General features: G+C 43.6%; 1 long non-coding RNA gene across 2 annotated transcripts; it reads right to left on the bottom strand.

Moving 5' to 3' along the window:
* Window positions 1-4,550: 4,550 nt before the first annotated feature.
* LOC119529745 lies at window positions 4,551-20,682 on the bottom strand. Of its 2 annotated transcripts, none has more exons than XR_005215938.1 (3): window positions 20,601-20,682; window positions 9,547-9,666; window positions 4,551-5,180 (listed from the first exon to the last, which is right to left on the bottom strand). It is a non-coding gene; the product is annotated as an uncharacterized LOC119529745 (long non-coding RNA). The 2 variants fall into 2 exon arrangements; XR_005215939.1 differs by lacking the exon at window positions 20,601-20,682 and adding an exon at window positions 13,942-14,002.
* Between the last annotated feature and the right edge of the window lie 34 nt (window positions 20,683-20,716).

The raw sequence follows: 20,716 nt of genomic DNA, 5'->3' as shown, positions 1-20,716 counted from the left end.
GAGGAAAACCATGTTTAACTGAAACATTTTCCCTTCTGTGGCATGCATAATTAGTATCCTCAAGCTTGTAAATAACAGGATAATATTCCCTGACAGAAATTAGGAACTTGTTCTTAATGTTAGGAATTTATAATTTCCTAATTGCTATTGAGATTTGTTGTGGTCTAAATAAGCATACGCACTTTTAAATTAGATTTGCCTATTATAAACAAATGGACGTCTCGAGTTCAATCTTGTTTTTTAGTTCTCTGTTGTCTGAAAGTATTTATTTTGTTTACTTCAAGAAATATGCACAATTAAATTGGCTTCTTAGTGATTAAATATTTTGTAATGTCCTTTATTAGATTTTTTATTTTTACTGATAAAGAGGTTATTTCTAAAAGAAAATGAAGGCAAATGGTTGTAGTAAATAGCAAATTATTTTAATATTTATAAATAAATGACATATAATATATTTCCTCTAAAATGGGTCATTTCTGAAACAGACATGCGTTTTTAAATATAATTGAGGCACAATATGTTAAGTTTATTTAATAATTTTTCCAAAATCATTAATATGTATTTTATTTGTTGCTGTCTAACAAACAGCCTCAGAAATTAGTGGCTTGGAATGATGTCACCAAGATGGCAGAGTAAGATGCTCCAAGGTTCTGTTCCCCAGCAGAATTTTTAAACAACTGGCAAAAAACTGGCAGAACCATCATTCTTACAGCAACAGAAAACAGTGAAAGGGTTGTAGTAACTGGGTGAGTGCCTAAGGTTAATTACTTAGTTATAGGTTCGTTCATTATTTAGGGCAATGGTTCTCAAAGCATGGTCCCTAGACCTCTTTTATCTCTTTGTTTTAAAAGTCAAATATTTGGATATTAAACCTACATAAAAAGAGATATTAGGGAGAAACAAAGTAAATCTGAATAAACAATGAACTATAGTTAATAACGATGTAGTGATATTACATGTAATATATACTATGGCCAGATGTTAATAATAGGTGAAACTGGGTTCAGTGTATATGGGAACTCCCTGTATTATCTTCTCAATTTTTCTGTAAATTTAAAACTGTTATAAAAAAATAAAGTGTATTTTAAAAAATGAATCCTGACACCCCAAAGCAAACGTTTCTCTCTTATGCTAAATCCCCAAATGCCCAGCATCCACTGACTCTTTCTGGACCTTAACAACAGCAGGCAAGTTCTGTTTACATCGGGCTTAATTTTTTTTCCTTCATGGAAAATGCAGCCCTGCCCCCTACTTGACTTGGCATTATGTCGTCAATATTTCATCTCTTCTTCTCACTGACGTACTAGACCTTGCTTTTTCGTAAACCGAACGTGGTGGATTGAATTGTGTGTCCCTGTTTGGACATATTCTTGGTCTTGGGCTGCATTCTGATGCGTGTGGACCCATTGTAAGTAGGATCTCTTAAAGATGTTACTTCATTTAGATATGGTCCAACTGAATCTGGTTCTGTAATCTGTATGACTGGAGTCTGTTAAAAGAACACTGACATTCAAAGAGAGAGAAATCTACTGGAAGAAGCTGGAATTCAGAGGAGAAAGAAAACATCACCATGAGCATTGCTATGTGTGCCAGTTTGGATGTATTATATCCCCCAAAATGCCATTATCTTTGAAGCAATTTTGTGGGGACAGATGTATTAGTGTTGATTAGGTTGGAATCTTTGATTGAGTGTTTCCATGGATATGTGACTCAATCAACTGGGCAAGACCTTTGATCGGATAATTTCCATGGAGGTGATACCCCACTCATTCAGGGTGGGTCTTTATTAAATCATTGGAGTCCTATAAAAAGAGTTCACAGACAGAAGGAGCTCAGAGCAACTGAGAGTGACATTTTGAAGAGGAGCTGCAGCTAAGAGAGGACAAAATGCTCCAAGAGCAACATTTTGGAGAATGCCATTTTGAAACACAACCTGGGAACAAGGAGACACCAGCCATGTGCCTTCCGAGCTAACAGAGGTTTTCCAGAAACCATCAGCCATCCTTCAGTGAAGGTACCCTGTTGTTGATGCCTTACCTTGGACACTTTATGACCTTAAGACTGTAACTTTGTAGCCAAATAACCCCTCTTTATAAAAGCCAATCCATTTCCGGTGTTTTGCAAAATGGCAGCATTAGCACACTGGAACACCATGTGACAAAAAAGCCAAGACCAAGGATCACCAGCAGCTCCACATGCCATAGTGTTTTTGGGGAAAGCATTGCCTTGCTGATGCCTTGATTTTGAACTTCTCCTGGTCTCAAAACCATGAGCCAACAAATCCCAGTTGCTTAAACCAACCCATTGTGTGGTATTTGTTTTAGTAGCTGGGAAACTAAGACACTTAAGCTGAACTATCTGGTTGCTGTTCTCTACTCCTTGCCACCCCTTCCTTATGAATACCTTAGGTTGTGGTTGCACTTTGGCTCCAACATAGACTCAGCGAATGCAATCAGGGACACCCCATCAGAAGCTTTCTCCTGGTTTTCCATTGTTTCCTAGAATAACTCTATGTTTTAGTAATTAGCTAAAATTGGCACAGTAGTTCTAGCTTCACTGGTGTCCATGCACTCTCTTTCTATCACCTCTCTTCTATAATTATTTCCTCATTGTTCCTTTTTAGTAGCCCATGAGGGAAAATACCATGCTCAACTAAATTTTTCAGCATGTATTTCAGAGATTGTTTCAAAGAAAAATCCTCATCTATAGCCAGTTTACACTGCAGCTACTTACAAGTGATTTCCTGTAACAGTTGAAAAAATTGCCTAAGCAGTTGGTTTACCAGCCTACCCTGTGTACCTATTAGTTGGGTCTCCCAGAAGGAGCCCCCACTGGATTTGCTTGTGAAGTAACATGTCATGGTGGCACTTCTCCCCGGACTTGGACAACTGAGTAGAGTGTTTTCTCATTCTGAATAAAAGAGGATGTACCTCTATCCCTGATATCTTGTTGTTAGTTAGACTCTTTCAGATAGTAAGAAATAGAGACATAGAATGGGCTACTTCAGTCAGTGGGGCTTTATTCTAAAATGGGGGAAGAAAGGGAAAGTGGAAGTTGTATCAGCAGTCACACAAACAGGATAATGAAGAAATAGTACCCTATGCTCCATATAATGGAAACTTCTTTATTCTTCTCTACCCCTCCTATCACTAACAACTAATTGACTCTGATTTTCTCATATTTAAACTACCCAAGAGAGAAGATCTAGTTTGGTGTGCCTATCACAGTCCAAATTAGCTTACCTCTGTTGGAAATAGCTATTGTGCTAGGCTACTCGTAAGTTGCTAGCCAGCCTATAGGTGGCTTAGGTCAGGTGCCCAGCTGATCATCTGTGACCAGGAGATGGAGTCGTGTAGTCTGAAGCATAACAGCCAACTCATTATTGAAGCACCTAGATGGGGGCTATGGGTGAGGAAGACTCAAAACCACATATTACTCTCTTACATAACAGACTACTATTTCCCAAAATTCCTTCAGTGGAAGAAATATCAATGTGTGTTTTGTGAAAAGTCAAGTGACATTTTTCATTCAAAAGAGTCAAGTGACATATTTTATTCAACAAATATTTAAGAGTGATTACTAAGTGCCAGGCATGGTTCTATGCATGCAAATTTTGGGGGAATGCTGAGCTAAATAAAGTAAAGAAATTGTTACACTGAAAATTCCTTACTGTTTTTAGTTAAGCCAGGAAGCCCAAGAGAAAGGCTATAGTTTGCACTATCACCTAAATTTAATAGACCACGGTGATTTTTTTTTTTCCTAAAAAGGATTACTCAAGCCTCAGATTACACAAAACATACATCCTGAGAAACACTAGGTATATAGCTGATGATCCTGGAAATTACACTGTCAAAGGACATGTACTGTAGTTGCTAGTGTCCACAGGTACCCCTCCCTCACCCCACAGACCATGCCTCCTGGTATCCACACCTTTGTGTAGTCCCCTCCCACATCGAATCCAGGCTAATCCTGTGACTTACTTCAGCCAACAGAATGTGACAGAAGTGACTGTACATCAGTTCCAGGCTTAAGCCTGACAATGTCTTAAGAATTTGGGCTACTTTGCTGGGAAAATGATCTGGAGAGGCCATATGCAGAAGGGCAAGTTCTGATACTGCATGGAAAAGGCCAAAGGAACCCAACTAACAGGAAGAACCAAAGCTTCAGATATAGGACCCCAGTTGAGCTATTCCAGCCAAACCCCAACTTATCTGAAGTGGCAGACGTGAGTATAGATGTCAACATTGATATAGATATAAAACAAAACAGAGATGCACCATCTCTCAGTTCCCTGGCTATAACACAACCCACAGAATTATGATGCAATGACTGTTGTATTAAGCAACTAGGTTTATTTTTTTAAGTGTTAACACAAGACTCTTTAAGAAATTTTTCTAAGGTCCAGAGAGGATAACAAGGGCAGAAATGTTATTGGCTTCTTGTCATGTGCTGCTCTAAATAGCTTCTCTCTTTTTACCCCCAGACTTCAAAATAGCCTAGTCCTGGCACAAGGATAGACACATAGACCAATGGAATTGAAATGAGAGTTCAGGAACAGACCCTTACATCATGCCCAATTTATTTTTAATGCAATTTTATTGAGATACATTCACATACCATACAATCTATCCAAAGTATACAATAAATGGCTCACAGTATCATTACACAGTTGTGTGTTCATCACCATAATCAATTTTCAAACATTTTCATTACTCCAGGAAGAAAAAAAAGAAAAAGAAAGAAAAGAAAGTAACAAAAGAAAAAATCCAAAACATCCTGTACTCCTTATCCCTCCCATCATTGATCCCTAGTCTGAAGAGCTTTAAACATTGATATTTAAGTATCACAATTAGAAAAATAAAACATCATAAAACAAAGGCTGTTGTTAGTAAACAGGTTACATACCTGAAGGATTTTAGCCATATTAAAGTAACTTCTGGTTGTTTCAAAGGTCAATGTGTAGGTTAAGAAGACCCTTTCCATATCTTTCTCCTTCCAGTTACTCCTTCATTAGACAAACATGGTGTTCTTTACAAGTGATTGATTATTTGTTTGTTTGTTTATTTATTTATTTATTTATTTATTTATATAGCTTTAATCCACTGTCAAATGTCCTATCAATCTTGAGGTTAATGTGAGGTGGTCATTATTCAGCAGACTATAGAACTGAAGTTGGGGACCTGGAGGTGAAAATGAAAGTACAAGCTTTCACACAGAGGGAGATATATGATATGAAAGATAGATTTGTACAGAAGCCTGGAGTAGATCTCCTCTCGTGGCTGTTCTGACTTTCAATGAGGGCGCTGCTATCACCCTGATCAATCAGGCTGACAGACGAGTCTTGGCCAGCTCATGTCAAATACTTAGTTGGAGTTAATGGAGCAAGAGGCAGGGGTGGGGAAGGAAAAGCGGACAGTGTAGCCGCTCCCGCTCCACAACCACAGCCTCTGCTTGACTGGATCCTTCAAGGAGTCGAAGCCTATCCCACTCTGGGTGACCTATCTTGAGTTTCAGCTAACACTTTGTGTAACAAGGAGGAAGTCATGGTCATGCGCTGACAACTGGGTGTTGGCATGTGGATATTCCACTCCCACCAGAGGGATTTAGCCCCTCACCAGATTCCCATTTGGCAGTGGGAGATTGATAACTTTATTAGGAAGGGACCTCCTGAATGGGGTGACAAGCTACTTCTCCTGCTCAACCTAGAGTTTCTTCTGTGAGAGATGATTGAGCAGGTTTATCATACCCTCCCTTCTTGGAGTGGACAAGGAGTCGGACAGGTGGATGGAAGTTACCCACCTGTGAATCCAACTTCTCAAGTTTGCTAATGCTGCCTGAATGCGAAATACCAGAAATGGACTGGCTTTTATAAAAGGGGGTTTATTTGATTATAAAGTTACAGTCTTAAGGCCATAAAGTGTCCATCAACAAAGGGTACCCTCACTGGAGAAAGGCCATTGGCATCCAGAAAACTTCAGTTAGCTGGGAAGGCACATGGCTGGTGTCTGCTTGTTCCCAGGTTGTGTTTCAAAATGGCATTCTCCAAAATGTCTGCATCAGCTTCCAATGGCCATCTTCAAAATATCTGTCTCAGCTCCAGCTGTGAGCTCTTTATGTCTGAGCATATATAAGGCTCCAGTAAACCAATCAAGGCCCACACCAAATGGGCGTGGCCACGCCTTCATGGAAATACTGAAACAATAGGTTCCAACCTAATCCACACCAATACGTTTGCCCCCACAAGATTTCATTAAAGATATGGCTTTTTCTGGGGGACATGATATATACAAACCAGCACATCAAAAAATCCTGAAACTTGCAAAATGAGTCAGTAGCCACCCCACCCCCTTGGGGCCTCCACTCACTGAGCTATGTTCCTGTGGCTATTTAAAGCAAGGTGTCATGGTTAGGTTCATGTGTCAGGTTGGCCAGGTGATGGTATCCAGGTGTCTGGTCAAGCAAGCACTGGCTTAACCATAATTGCAAGGACATTTGTGGCTGTTAATAAACCAGAAGGCTGATATATTAAATCATCAGTCAATTTACCACATCTGTGACTGATTACATCAACAAAGGTCTGTCTTCAAATTCATTCAGCTGGATTTAATCCAATCAGTTGAAGACTTTTGAAGGAGAAAGGGAGAGAACCTTCACTTCTTCAGTTAGCCAGCAAAGTATTTCCTGAGGAGTTCATCGAACACCTTCATTGGAGTTGCCAGTTCGCTGCCTGCCCTATGGAATTTCGACTTGTGCATCCTGCATTATGGAATTTGGACTTGTGCATCCCCATAGTTGTGTGAGACATTTTTATAAAACCTTATATTTACAGATATCTCTTGTTGCTTCTGTTTCCCTAGAGAACCCTAACTAATACAGCTTGGTACCAGGAGTGATTCTTGAGAAACAGACTCTTAAAACGTGCTTCTACAATTGGTTTTCTACTTTGATTAGATTCAAAGGTACTAGTGACTCCATTTCCAATAATCAAGGTGGCACTGGTAGTCCATGCATGAGTTGGCAATGGAGATACACAAAATATCACCATTTGATTCTCCTAATCATACTCTTGTATGAAGCAAGGCTCTGGGTGACAGTGTTTTTGACACCTTAGCAGAGTTTTGCGGAGTTAAGAGGTATAATGATGTTGGCTGTTTGCTCTTGGATATGCTGGATAAAGTTATAGGAGAAAGGGATGAGCTAAGGCTTCAAATTTGAAACTTAAATGCCATATGACAGATGTTAAGGTTTTTATGTGTGCCCTGAAAGAAAATCTTATTTCCTGTGGCTGCAGACTTGAGATTTCTGAAAACCAGACCCAGAATCTCATTGTGCAAGTAGCAGATTTATAACGTAAACTAAAATCTCAACATTGCAGGGTGTCTGCTGTTAAAATAAAGGCATTGATTGGCAAAGAATGGGATCCTGAAACTTGGGATGGGGACAAATGGATTGATAATAATGGCAGTGAGGACATTGGAACCCTGGATTCTGCTGAGTCTTTGCTAGATATACCTGTAATGGTCTGCCCTGAGGAAACATTCTCCCCCACCTCCAGTCTGCCCTGAGGAGACAGCTACCCAACCTCCACCTAAAGAGAGTATCCCTTCAGTGCCTGATAAACCTGTAATCACCTCCCCTGAGGAAGCAGCCTTCACTCCTCTGTCTGGAGAGATTAATTCTGTTTCACCAGATAAAACTGCAATGGAATGTCCTGAGGTAATTGGCTTGAAGGATACTTCTAACTCTTTTCATGACCCACCACCACCACCACTCGTTTCTTCAAGACCTATAACTAGACTAAAGTCTCAATAGGCCCCGAAGGGTGGGGTACAAAGTGTGACCCATGAGGAAGTATGCTATACTCCAAAAGAACCGCATGAGTTTTCCCATTTATATAGACAGAAATCAGGGGAATATGTGTAGGAATGGATATTAAGGGTGTGGGATATTGGTGGAAGGAATAAAAGTTGGATCATACTGAATTTATTGATATGGGCCCACTAAGCAGGGATTCTGGATTCAGCATTGTAGCTCAAGAGGTTAGAAAGGGCATTAATAGCTTATTTAGGTGGTTGGTTGAAACATGGATCAAAAGGTGGCCAAAATTACCTGAGGTCAAAATGCCAGAACTGCCCTGTTATAATGTAAAGGAGGGGATTCAAAGGCTTAGAGAGATTGGAATGTTGGAGTGGATTTATCATGGAAGACCTGCTCACACACCCCTGGAAAGTCCAGGGGACACACCTTTCACTGAGTGTGAGGAATAAATTTGTGAGACTAGCTCCATTATCCCTGAAGAGCTCTGTAGTTGCCCTTCTATGTGGGTCAGATATTACTGTGGAAACTGCTGTCACTGATCTGGAATCCTTAAACACAATAGGGGTAATCAGATCGTGAGTTGGCAGAAGCCACGTGGCAGCAGTTAATCGCCAAAGACAAGGTGGGCATGGCTACCATAATGGAAAACAGGCTCAAAGCAGCAATCAAAATAATCTGACTCACAGAGACTTATGGCATTGGCTAGTAGATCATGGAGTGCCTAGAAGTAAAATAGATGGGCAGTCTATTTATTTATACAGTTTGATCTGCATAAGCAGAAGAATTCTAGGTCAAGTGAACAGAAGTCTCCCTTGAATTACAAAAACAGAGAGTCATGACCCCTTCAATTCCCAGACCTGAGACAGTTTACAGACTCAGAGCCCCTGGAATAAGGGGAAGGTTGGGTACCCTTGGGGAAGGACCCTGTTACACTGCCAAAAATTTATACTGTTAATCTTCCTCCCAGCCTTCCCCAAGGGGACCTATGGCCTTTTCCCAGGGTAACTGTGCATTAGGCAAAGGAAATGATCAGATGTTTTGAGGATTATTAGACACTGGCTCAGAAGAGACATTATTTCCAGGAGACCCAAAATGTCACTCTGGTCCACCAATCAGAGTAGGGACTTTTGGAGTCAGGTAATTGATGCAGTTTTAGCTCAGGTCCCTCTCACAGTCAGTCCAGGTGGTCCATGGACCCATTCTGTGGTTATTCCCCAGTTCAAGAATGCATAATTGGAATAGACATACTCAGCAATTGGCAGAATTCCCACATTGGTTCCCTAAATCATGGAGTGAAGGCTATTATGGTAGGAAAGCACAAGTGGAAGCCACTAGAACTTTCCCTGCCTAGCAAAATAATAAACCAGAAGCAATACTGGATTCCTGGAAGGATTAAAGAGATTAAGACCACTCGTAAGGACTTGAAGGATGCAGGGGTAGTGATTCCCACCGCATCCCCATTCAACTCTCCTACTTGGCCTGTGCAGAAAACAGATGGGTCTTGGAGGATGACACTCGATTATCATAAGCTTAATCAGTTGGTGGCTCCAATTGCAGCTGCTGTTCCAGATGTGGTATCATTGCTTGAGCAAATCAACACATCCTCTGGTACCTGGTGTGAAGCTATTGATCTAGAAAATGCTTTTTTTCAATAGCTGTTAGTAAGGACCACCAGAAACAATTTGCATTTCAGTTGGCAAGGCCAGCAGTATACTTTCACTGTCCTACCTCAGCGGTATATCAACTCTCCAGTCCTGTGTCATATTATCTTCAGGGATCTTGATCATATCTCCCTCCCACAAGACATCACCCTGGTCCATTACATGGATTATATCATGTTGATTGGACCTAGTGAGAAAGAAGTAGCAACAGCTCTAGATTTGTAGGTAAGGCATTTGCGTGTCAGAGGATGAGTGACAAATTCAACAAAAATACAGGGGCCTTCCACTTCAGTAAAATTTCTAGGCATCCAGTGGTGTGGAGCATGTCAAGATATTCCTTCTAAGGTGAAGGATAAGCTGTTCCTTCTGGCCCCTCCTGTGACCAAACAGAGGCACAATGCCTAGTTGGCCTCCTTGGATTTTGGAGTCAACATATTCCTCTGTGCTACTCTGACCCACTTACTGAGTGACTGGAAAATCTTCTAGTTTTGAGTGGGGACCAAAACAAGATGAGGCTCTGTGACAGGTCCAGGCTGCTGTGCAAGCTGCTCTGCCACTTGGACAATATGATGCAGCTGATCAAATGGTGCTGAAAGTGTCAGTGGCAAATAGAGATGCTGTTTGGAGCCTTAGTAGGTTCCTATAGGAGAATCACAATGCAGGCCCTTAGGATTTTGGAGTAAAGCCTTACCATCTTCTGCAGATAACTACTCACCTTTTGAGAAACAGCTTTTGGCCTGCTATTGGGCCTTAGTAGAGACAGAATGCTTAACCATGGGCCACCAATTTAACATGAGACCTGAGTTAACTATCATGAGCTGAGTGTTGCCTGACCCACTAAGCCTTAAAGTTGGGCATGCACAGTAGCACTCCATCATGAAATGGAAATGGTATATATGAGATAGTGCTTGAGCGGGTCCTGAAGGCACAGGTAAGTTTCATGAGGAAGTGGCCCAAATGCCCATGGCCCCCTCTCTGGCCATATTACCTTCTCTTTCCCAGCCAACAGCTATGGCATCTTGGGGAGTTCCTTACAATCAGTTGACTGAGGAAAAGAAAATTCAGGTCTGGATTACAGACGGTTCTGCATGATATGCAGGTACCACCTGAAAGTGGACAGCTGCAGCACTGCAGCCCCTTTCTGGGTTGTCCCTGAAGGATAATGGTGAGGAAAAATCCTCCCAGTGGGCAGAACTTTGAGCTGTGCATCTTATTCATTTTGCTTGGAAGAACTGACCAGAGGTGTGTTTGTATACTGATTCATGGGCTGTTGCTAATGGTTTGGTTGGCTGGTCAGGAACTTGGAAGGACATGAAGGGAAAATTGGTGACAAAGAAGTCTGAGGAAGGGGTATGTGGATAGACCTTTCTGAGTGGGCAAACAACATGAAGATATTTGTGTCCCATGTGAATACTCACCAGAAAGTGACTTCAGCAGAAGAATATTTTAATAACCAAGTGGGTAAGATGACCTGTTTGTTGGATACCAGTCCACCTCTTTCCCTAGCCACTCCTGTCATTGCTCAATGGGCTCATGAACAAAGTGGTCATGGTGGTAGGGATAGAGGTTATGCATGGGCTCAGCAACATGGACTTCCACTCACCAAGGCTGACCTGGCCACAGCCACTGCTGAGTGTCCAATCTGCCAGCAGCAGAGACCCACACTCCATCCCCAACATGGCACCTTTCCCTGAGGTGATCAGCCTGCTACCTGGTGGCAAGTTGATTACAATGGACCACTTCCATTATGGCAGGGGCAGGAATTTGTTCTCACTGGAATAGACACATACTCTGGATATGGGTTTGCCTTCCCTGCACACAATACTTCTGCCAAAACTATCATCTGTGGACTTATGGAATGCCTTATCCACTGTCATGGTATTCCACACAGCATTGCTTCTGACCAAGGAAACTACTTCACAGCAAATGAAGTGAGGGAATGGGCACATGCTCATGGAATTCTCTGGTCTTACCGTGTACCCCATCATCCAGAGGCAGCTGGGTTGATAGGATGGTGGAATGGCCTGTTGAACACTCAATTATGGTGCCCACTAGGTGGCGATACCTTGCAGGGATAGGGCAGTGTTCTACAGGAGGCTGTACTTGCTCTGAATCAGCATCCACTCTATGATGCTGTTTCTTCCATAGCCAGGATTCATGGGTCCAGGAATCAATGGGCAGAAACAGGAGTGGCACCACTCACTATCACTCCTAGTGATCCACTAGGAAATTTTTTGCTTCCTGTCCTTGCAACCTTAAGCTCTGCTGGTCTACATGTCTTAGTTCCAGATGGAGGAGTGCTTCCACCAGGAGAAATAACAATTTCATTGAACTTGAAGTTAAGACTGCTACCTGGCCACTTTGGGCTTCTCATGCCTCTGAATCAACAGGCAAGGAAGGGGATTTCTGTACTGGCTGGGGTGATTGATCCTGTCTATCAAGGGGAGACAGAACTACAACTATACAATGGAGGTAAAGAAGAGTTTTCCTGGAATACATGAGATTCCCCAGGGCCTCTCTTACTACTACCATGCCTTGTGATTAAAGTCAATGGAAAACTGCAACAACCCAATCCAGGCAGGACTACCAATGGCCCAGAAACTTCAGGAATGAAGGTTTGAGTCACCCTACCAGGCAAAGAACCATGGTTAGCTGAAATGCTTGCTGAGGGTAAAGGGAACATGGAATGAGTAGCGGAAGAAGGTAGTGATAAATATGAACTATGGCCATATGACCAGTTATAGAAATGAAGACTATGATGACATAAGTAATTCTCCTTGCTTTTTTTATGAGTATGTTTGTATTTGTCCATTAAGCAAATATCTTTGTTTTCTTCTCTATCTTATCCCCTTATCATATGACATAAGTGTATTTTTCATTTTGCAGTATTTAAGTTATAGGAAATTGAATTTAAGAGTCAGTGTTACCCAAGGACTTGCACCCTATTCTGGAGAGATTTAGCACATTTCCGGTTGTATGCAGGACAGCTGAGTATTGTTAGGCAAACTATATGTCTGTAATTGTGCTCTATTTAGAGATTAAGTATGGTTTAAGGTGATGTGCATAACTGCCAAGTTGACGAGGGGTAGACTGTGATGGTTAGGTTTATAAGTCATCTTGGCCAGGTGATGGTGTCCAAGTGTCTGGTCAAGTAAGCACTGGCCTAACCATTACTGCAAGGACATTTTTGGCTGATTAATAAACCAGAAGGCTGCACCTGTGGCTGATTACATCAATGAAGGGTATGTCTTCCTCAATGAGATATCTCAATCAGCTGAATTTAATCCAATCAGTTAAAGACTTTAAGGGAGAAAGAGAGAGAACCTTTACTTCTTTGGCTAGCCAGCTAAGCGTTTCCTGAGGATTTCATTGAACACCTTCATTGGAGTTACCAGTTTGCTTCCTGCCCTATGAAATTTGGACTCATGCATCCCCACAGTTGTGTAAGACACTTTTATAAAATCTTGTATTTACAGATATCTCTTGTTGGTTCTGTTTCCCTAGAGAACCCTGACTCATACACAAGGGGTCCCAAAGGACACCATAGATAGGGTCTCCAATGGAGAACTTTGGGAAAAATGTAAACTAGAAGGAGGTTCAAAGACTTGACAGGGACAATCTGCCCTTACATCACCACTCCCCATAATCCCCAGGTATGGGCAGTACAAAAGGAGGAAGATCCTGAAGATTTCCCACCTCTCTCTTGAGCCCCTACTGAGGAATTTGTCCCCTGGGAAACATCTCTTTATCAAGACTTGACTAAATTGAAAATGGCCTAGGGGTAGGGCCAAAGGCCCCATCCACCCCCAGGGGCTGGAGGCCATATGCCCCAGTAAGTATACAATTTGGAGGCACGGAACACACCTTTATGGTGCTTTTGGATACAGGCACCCAAGGCACTATCATTTTCAGGAGAGGCAGAGGAGAGGGATCAATGAATATTGTTGAGAGATTTTGGGTTTTTCATACAGGTATGGGGACAAGGAAGTTACTGTTTCCCTGTGGGTTGGTCCCTTTGGTCCTTTGGATGCCCCTTTGAACTGGCCACTTTGGGCTTCTCATGCCTCTGAATCATGAGTAGTGGAAGAAGGTAGTGATAAATATGAACTATGACCATATGACCAGTGCTCATGTTCCCCACTGAGGAATGCATTATAAGGATCAGGATCGATGTCCTGCATCACTATATATCCCTGTGACAGCTGCGGGTATACACTCCCCCATCTAAGTGAATTCCTGCTGTTATGGTTGGGCAAGTGATGGACTGTGCACCCCCAGTGCTCCTCTCTCCTTGCTGCATTGTCTAACAGTGGCAATATTGCATGCTGTTTCAGTTTGCTAAAGCTGTCAGAATGCCATATACCAGAACTCAATTGGCTTTTACACTGGGGATTAATTAACTTACAATTTATAGTTCTTAGGTCATGAAAATGTCCCAATTAAGGCATCAACAGGATGATACCTGGACTCTGAAGACAGGATGCTGGTATCCAGGACACCTCTGTCACATGGGAAGGCACATGGTTGGTGTCTGCTGGTCCTTCATGCCTGGGTTTCATTGCTTTCAGCTGCTGGTTCCAGTGGTTTTCTCTGTAGTTTCTCTCTGAGCTTCTCTGGGGTTTTCTCTCTAAGCTTTCTCTGCTTTTTCTGTCTTTTATCCTCTCATAAAGGATTCTAATAAAAGGATTAAGATACACCTTGAATGGGGTGGGTTATAGCTCATTGAAATAACCTAGCCAAAAGGTCCCACCCACATTAGTTCTGTATCCATAGGAATGGATTGAAAGAACATGGCCTTTTCCAGACTACATAACAGCACCAAACTACCACACATGGCTGGTGGGAAAAAGGGCATTAATGAACTCATAAAGACCTTCTATCTGCAGATGTCCTCCACTTCACCATACCTGCCTATAATAGCCCAGTGTGGCCAGTGGAAAAGGTGAATGGAGTGTGGTGGCTGACTATAGACTGTTGGGGCTTGAATGCAGCAGAGCTCCCTGTGGCATCCATGATCCCAGACTCTCACAGAAGCCATTATGTCCTTCATCAGCATTTGGTATGCAGTTGTTGGCCTGGAAAACACATTTTCCTCCATTCCACTCTTGGAGAAGGACCAGGGTCAATTCACTTTCCTTTGGCTACAGTATACATTAGTATACATTCATTGTACTGCCACAGGGGTATTTGAATTCCCCCACCATCTGCCACCAATGGGTGGGAGAGGATTTGAATACACTACCCCTGCCCTGTGGACTCCAAATGTTCCATTATACTGATGACATCATATTGAAGGAGCCAGAGTAAATAGCAAACCATGTAGGGATTGCACATATTGCTAATTGGGCTTCAACAGTCTGGCTGGGCCATAAATTGTTACAAGATACAAGGATACAAGGCCCAACCCAGCATGTTGCCTTCTTATGCAGCATACGGGCCAGAGCCCAGGACCAGATCCCTGACCTACTGTGGGGCAAATTATTGTCCCTAAAGTCACCACCTCTGAAAAGGAGGCCCAGCAGTTTACGGGATATCCGTATACTAGTGCCATCATATTCTTCATCTTGGTATCCTGCTGGCATCCCTATACCGGGTGACATGAAAAGAAGGTACTTCCTACTGGGGAATGGAGGAAGAGCAGGCACTAGAGGCAGTCTCCCTGCCTCTAGGATCTTTAGAACCTGGATCTCCATTTGAGCTACAGGTTTCTATCACCTTACCCATGCCCACTGGTTCCTCTGGCAGCAGGAGGGAGAAATAGGAATTCATAGACCCCTGGGTTTTTGGACCAAGAAGTTCCCAGATGCAGCCTGTTGAGAGGCAATTTCTGGCGTGCTATTGGGCCTTGGTGGAAAAGGAAAGGATTACTGAGAGCTCCCAGGACCTCCTGTTCCCTGATGTGGGGAGGGGACATTTGGAAACAGTTGGCAGTGTGGAAAGACACATCTGCTACCCATGCTGATGCTCATGGCAAGGGCCCATATCACCAAGAACATCACTGGAATGACCTAGTTAATAAAGGATGCACCACGCTGCTTTGCACCCATGGCAAGATCTGAGATCCTCTTGGGAGAGAGGCAGAAGATGAGCCCCGCACAGAGGATGAGGACCATAAACTTAGTGACATCCATGAAACAGCTGAATTTCCTAAGGCTGCTTCCACTGTTGGGTAAATCCACCATCAAACTAGACATGGAAATTTTGACACCATGAAATTATCTCTTTCATAAAAGAAGCCCAATCTTCTATTTACCAATGTGAAAGGTGTCAACCATAAGCCAGAGTCCAAAAAGTGCATTTAGGGGCTATTTCCAGAGGGGCCGCACTGGGCTCTCATGGTAAGAGGCTCTTACCTGCCATCCCCAGGTGTGTCCTACACCTTGTCATGGTAGACACCTATTCCGGCTGGTGTCTTGCCTTTCCAGTTCATCATGTGGATGTGGCACATACATTGAACACTTTGGAAAAGCAGCTCTGCCACCTCTTTGGGTACCTAGATGACATCTTCTCTGACCAAGGATCCCACTTTACTGCATAATCCACTTAACAATGAGCCCAGACTCATGGCATTAGATGTACCCTCCACATTGCCCACCCCCCCACAGGTGGCCTGCATTGTGGAGAACTTTAATGGCTGCCTAAAGAAAGGAGCTTCAGTGTCTGCATCCTGACAACTCTCTTACTGGATGGACTGTCTTCTTTACTTGGGTCCTCTGGAAGCTGAACTCAGCGGTCTCCACAAGAGAAACATGGCCCTATCTGACTTCCTAGCATAGGGAGGGGTTGAAGGTAGGGGAGAAACCCAGGCTTTGCTGCACATCTGCCCTTACACTCATCAGCATAAGGATTGGCCCAAAGGGGAAAATGAGGACACAAAACTTGGGACTCTCCTTTTCAGTCACTGTCAGGGGATCATACTGATTTTTACCCCATGACACCTTTCATACAGTTCCAGGATGGTGGAAGGTTAGGGCCGCCAGGCAAGGGGGTGGGGGTGGGAGATAACAGTATAGGCCTAGAAGTACTTAACACACATGGGGTGACAATCCAGTGGCCTGACTTGCATACTGGAGGTTAGTTGGTGATGGCTACCCCTGGTTGGTCCACCAGTCCCCTTGGGAAAGGTCATGGGATAGCTTTGGGGAGTGCTGACAACTCCTAATTATCAGGAAATGGGTGGAAGTGGACTAGAAGACATAGGTAAGACACTCAGATCAATGGAAAAGGGGTGAGGTTATAGCTGAAGGCAAGGGACAGACAGACTGTGTGGCCTTAGATAGAAAAGAGAAGTTACTGCAAGGAGGCCAAGAAAAGTGTTTTCCATGGGAAGTGGTTGCACAACCACCCTGTTAGGATTAGTTACTACTCCTCCCTCCTGTTTTCTACAGATTTGACCCAATAATAACCTGGGAAGATAACACCTTCATTTATCTGACCCAGGAGGACCCTGACTGATGCTGGATCTGCCATCTGATCCCTCACTCTCTCTCCTGTCTTTACTGGATTGGCACTCAAGGAGATGATTTCTCCTGCCTCAAGTTTGTACTAACATCAGAAAGTCCTTCACTGATGCCCTGTGACAAAGACAACAGCACACTAGTTGGCTGTGTACTCTTCCTTCCCCACACCTGGACAACCTGTTGGGATGCAACAACTCCCGACATAATGAAACTGGCAAATGGCTCAGTCATTTTTCTTCTGGCCTCTTGAGATAAGTAGTGACTCTTTATAGGTGGGCTGTGCCCCTCCTTTGTGGAGGAAACAAAATCGCCACCATTTGGGCCACTCCCTGTTTAGGTCATTGGACGGTGATGGGACAATGCATCCTCAGGTTTCTGATTGTCTCCTTGAAAATTCATAACCAATTTGAGACTTCTCATTGGACTGTTCCCCTCAATTTATTATCCTGAGCAAAATGTGATTTGCCTGTGGTGGGGGGTGGGGGTGGGAGTCCATGATTCTCATTCCTCTCTTTTGGCAGATCATTATTGCCGTGGCTGTGAGTAAGCACCAATGCACACACGATGATACGCAACCCGTCAGCCACCTTGGCTGACATTGCTGAGTTCACAGCACAAGCTCTTCAGGCTCAGCAAAAATCATTAGACTCTTTAGTCCAAGTAGTGCTTGATAATTTCATTGCCTTAGGCTTCCTCCTAGCCCAACAAGGAGATGTTGCTAACACCTATTACTGCTAACATTTTCTGCTGCATGTGGGTTAATAACTTGGAGGAGGTGGAACAGGAGGTGACTAAAATCCAATGGCAAGCCCACTGGCTGCAAAATGCACTAACAGAATTTACGTGGAGCCTTTTCAGCTGGGAGGCATTGCTCCAGACAGGCCTGATCACACTACCTGAAGTAATGGTATACATAGGCGAAGTCCTCCTAATGTGCTGTACCACTGGCATTCCCAAACCCTTACTGCTAACATTGTCGAGAGCTATGGGCTGAGAGGCCCGACCTGTCTCTGCCTTAAGTCTGAGGTGGTAGGTACATGTATGATGGAAACTAATGCAGAGAAGTGCACTAGGCCTAGTCAAGAGGCTGAGGGGTGGAGTGTGGGGAAGTCACGGACATACTCAGTGGCCATCTCCAAGCCCTCACCTACTCCCCTCCTTTCCCCTTCTTGTTTGTTTGTGTGATGATGCTTGTTTGTTTTCTGGCATTTTTAAAATGCAATTTTATTGAGATATATTCACATACCAGATAATTATCCAAAGTGTACAATCAATGGTTCACAGTAAAGTCATATAGTTGTGCATTTATCATCACTATAAATTTTGGAACATTTTCATTATTCCAAAAATAAATAAATAAATAAATAAATAAATAAATAAATACATAAATAAATAAAAACAAGAATGAGAAAAAGAACACTCAAAACATCCCATATCCCTTATGATCCCCTACTATTTATTTATTGTCTTCGTTTTCTTACTCATCTGTCTATATACTAGATAAGGGAGTATCAGTCACAAGGTTTTCACAATTACACAGTCACACCTTAAGAACTATATAGTTTATACAACCATCTTCAAGAATCAAGGTTACTGGATTACAGTTCAACAGTTTCAGGCATTTCCTTTTAGCTGTTCCAATACACTAAAAACTACAAAGGGATATCTACATAACTCATAAGAATAACCTCCAGGAGGACCTCTCGACTCCATTTGAAATCTCCCAGCCACTGAAACTCTATTTTGTTTTTTTCTCTTCCCCTTTTGGGTCCAAGAAAGCTTTCTCAATCCCACAATGCCAGGGCCAGGCTTATCCCTGGGAGTCATGTCCCATGTTGCCAGGGACACTTACACCCCTGGGAGTCATGTCCCTCATTGGAGGGAGGGTAGTGAGTTTACCTGCAGAGTTGGCTTAGAGAGGCCACATATGAGCAACAAAAGAGGTTCTCTGGGGTGACTCTTAGTAATAATTATACATAGGCTTAGCTTCTGCTTTGCAGGAATACGTTTCATAAGGGCAAGCCCCAAGTTCAAGGGCTTGGCCTATTGAATTGGTAGGTGTGACAATATTTTGATATGTTTCCATTTGCAGCCCCCGGGAGACATTAGGACTCAACTGTGAAAAACAAGGTACACAGAAATGGAAGGGCCACCACACTTTAAATATGAAACCAGGACCAAGCAGTCCCTGCTGCTTGCTAGGGTGGTAGGGTGGGAACTCTATACAAAAATCGCTCAAATCATGCTTTTTACTCAGTGGCAGCTCCCCCCCGCCCCAGGTTGTATGAAGACCCATCCCTTGGGCAGCACAGAGTCTGTCACCTCTGACATGAACTGGGATTTGTGAAGCCACCATCTACCAACTCTGACCCGAGCAGATGGCCTCCTGGGGGGACCTCTTCTCCTGATCTTTTGCACCCTTTGTGCCCTGGAAGTAATAACATGGTCATTTGCTGAAGGTTTGTTGCATCTGAGCCTGTTTCCATGACACACCATTTAGCAATTCGCTCCACACCCTCCCCTTCCTTTCCAGAATAATGTTTAAAATGCTTAAAATCCAACAAAAAAGGAAATCTACAATAATTGAATTCAGTTCTGTACAGGGATCCCAGGTTAAGAATCCCCTAGAAAAAGGTATGGGGAACATTGACATTTTAAGTGGGCAAGTGACAAGATTGGAGTTCTATTTTAGAAATACTACTCCAGCAAGTGTCAAGAATGGAGTGGGTGACAGGGGCATGCAGGGCAATTGCACAGGTGGGGGGATGTCCAGTTAAGGGGGTTAGTGGTAACTTTTGTTTATGGGGAGTGTCTAATTTAAGACAACAGCAGTGAGGTAAACTGGGGACTGATTTGCTAGCTATTACGGGGCAGCAGCCTCAGGCGTTGGCAGTTAGTGTGCACGCACATGTTGGGTAGGGGTTGGGGTACAATCAGTGCTGAGAAGAGCTATTTTGGTGCCAGGAGTAAGCGGTGGAAAAGCGTGCTCAGAGTTATGGAAGTGGGAGGGTAGCCAACTCGCGGAGGAAGTCCCTTCAAATCCTATATCCATCTTCCTGTGAACTAGCCCTGGAATAATTAGGTGAATTTGAAAATGTCCTCCATAGGTGGGCGTTGTATTCTCTAGCAACCAGCGGCCCTCCTACGCTTGCATTTCAGTCGTCTAAGGATTTCCTGAGACGCTAAAAATATATAGGCCCCCTTTTGGCCTTGTCGGTAAGCATCACCGGACAGAAATCTCCTGATACGAAGTGGAGAAAGAAGACCCTGCAAATAACCACTAATCCCAGTCGAGAAATTATATATTGATGTCCAGGGTTTAGGAACTGCCTTTTTTTTTTTTAACATTTACAAAAATGGAGGAAATCCAGACAACTGGGAGATCACGTAGGCTCCTTCTCCTTGCTAGCCTCTGCCCCAGCGATCCAGGCGAGAGAAAAATCAGAGCAACTACAACCGCCTAATCCATTCCCTTGCGTCAAGCGTCTAGAGATACGGCCCAGCACCCGCGCATGCGCAGCGCAAGGCGGAGCGCTGGAAGAGGCCTGCCAGGTTCCACCGCTACCTTCCCAGACTCCACCCCTTCCTCAAGACTAAGGGGAAGGAGCGCCGCGCGACCTCGCGCCGGAATGAGCGCTGAAGCCCCGCCCCCAGCTCCTACCTCGGGGTCTCGCCAGCCGCTTCGCCCCTCCCCACGGCCCCCTGCCCCGGACCTATTTCCGAGGCCCGGCGGACGCGCAGCGCAGCTGGAGCTCTGAGCACGATCGCGTGTACACG

This window comes from Choloepus didactylus, chromosome 3 (genome assembly GCF_015220235.1).
Source record: "Choloepus didactylus isolate mChoDid1 chromosome 3, mChoDid1.pri, whole genome shotgun sequence".
NCBI classification, from domain to species: domain Eukaryota; kingdom Metazoa; phylum Chordata; class Mammalia; order Pilosa; family Megalonychidae; genus Choloepus; species Choloepus didactylus.
Note: the sequence above shows the minus strand (reverse complement) of the source record. Positions and strands in the feature narration are given on the sequence as shown.